The sequence below is a fragment of the Echeneis naucrates genome, unplaced genomic scaffold, assembly GCF_900963305.1.
Source record: "Echeneis naucrates unplaced genomic scaffold, fEcheNa1.1, whole genome shotgun sequence".
NCBI classification, from domain to species: Eukaryota; Metazoa; Chordata; class Actinopteri; order Carangiformes; family Echeneidae; genus Echeneis; species Echeneis naucrates.
The window spans coordinates 756,003-757,900 of NW_021780167.1; the positions used below are offsets into that span (position 1 = coordinate 756,003).

Below are 1,898 nucleotides of genomic sequence, written 5' to 3' on the forward strand. Positions count from 1 at the left end.
ACACCACTAACAGGTGTGCCCCATTTGCCTCATTACTGAGCCCAGTCTCCAGGCCCCGCATATTAAAGGGATAGCGCAGGTTGGAAACCTGCAACCCAGACCAGAATTACTGACACAGTCAACCATGACAGAAGGTGGAAAGGGACGTTACATACTGAAGAAGATATCAAGTGACTTGAAGCGAAGCAGATGAAAACTAAGCCTTTTTGAAAGACACACATTGGTTGACAACACCTATAAAAGTGGTTTGTTGTATGCTGTGTTGTTCCTGACGGCCATACCGCCCTGAACACGCATGAGCCAGGTACCGCAACCAGCACCTGCTGAGAGAGAGGAGACAGGATCACGTCCCTCTGATTATTTCTTACTTTTCTCTGTATATTTTTTTATGGACATCTTACTTTTCCGTGCATCCTTGTTTGTTTCACTGCTTGGACAGTTTATTATAGAAAGACCCTGCATTCAAGCAGGACGTGAAAAATTGTCGGTATCTCTTGCTGTTCCTCTCCACGGAAATCTTTAGTAAAAGGCGAAAGATTTATACGATTTGAAGAGAATCCAGAGTCTGCTGAGTTCGGAAGTCATGCTCCTGCCTGTCGCAGCGACGTGCACTTCATTCGTGGTCTTTTATTTATTTTCTTCTTTTTTTTTTATTTTCAATACAAAATGACAGAAATTAAATGAGTTTTAAATGCACACCTTCATTTAAATGTTGAGAAAAGTTTAAGAATGGAAACTGCATTTAAAATGTAAACGTGCAAAACTGAGTGCCTCAAACTAACGTGGCTTTGGGATTAGAAATATAAAATATTCAATCACAGTTCTGGGACGGCTGCCGTGTCCCGGACGGCCGGCGTGTCTGCTGTGTCCCGGACGGCCGGCTTTGGGATGAGAAATGTAAACAAGTATTCAATTCAACACTATTTCAACATGAGAATTGTACATGATCATGGAAAAATAAATGTTCAATGTTCAGTTTAGTGCCACGGGCTATAAGCAGAGCACGAGGCACTACTTAATCTTGTCCATACTTATTATTTAGTGCCACGGGCTATAAGCACAGAGGGCCGAGGTTTGGCCTAAGGTTTTCCTAAAAACAACTTCACTCTGACTTCGCACTGTCCCTACACGCTCATTTTAAGGACTTTTCAAATCAAATAAAGACTGTCGGAATCTGCAGACTCTTCTGTCTCTCACGGTGTTTTCGCTTTTCGGACCGGAGCTACGGTTTGCTCGCAATTTGAAGTCGTTCGGGAGGAGGTCAAAAGCCACTTTTGGGAGAGTTTTGGGGAGAGTCTGAGCTCTGACCAGACTGAATTCTCAAATCACCATGACAACCGCAGGTCCCTCAGCTCAGGTCTGTGTGCAGTTGTTGGTGTAGATCAAACGTACTCACACATATACAGACACACAGTCAGATAGACAGATGTACACACACATATACACAGACACACAGTCAGATAGACAGATGTACACACACATATACACAGACACACAGTCAGATAGACAGATGTACACACACATATACACAGACACACAGTCAGATAGACAGATGTACACACACATATACACAGACACACAGTCAGATAGACAGATGTACACACACACATACACAGACACACAGTCAGATAGACAGATGTACACACACATATACACAGACACACAGTCAGATAGACAGATGCACTCACACATATACAGACACACCAACAGATTTACAGACACACTCACACATATACACAGACACACAGAGACAGATGTAGACACGCACTCACACATATACACAGACACACACACGTACTTACACATATACACAGACACACAGAGACAGATGTAGACACGCACTCACACATTTACAGAGACGTACACAGAGACAGATATACAGAAACACTGACACATGT

At 43.0% G+C, this 1,898-nt stretch overlaps 1 non-coding gene across 1 annotated transcript; it reads right to left on the bottom strand.

The window, feature by feature from the left end:
• Positions 1-453: 453 nt before the first annotated feature.
• LOC115038377 (U5 spliceosomal RNA) lies at positions 454-566 on the bottom strand. Its single transcript, XR_003840528.1, has one exon. It is a non-coding gene; the product is annotated as a U5 spliceosomal RNA (small nuclear RNA).
• Positions 567-1,898: the final 1,332 nt, after the last annotated feature.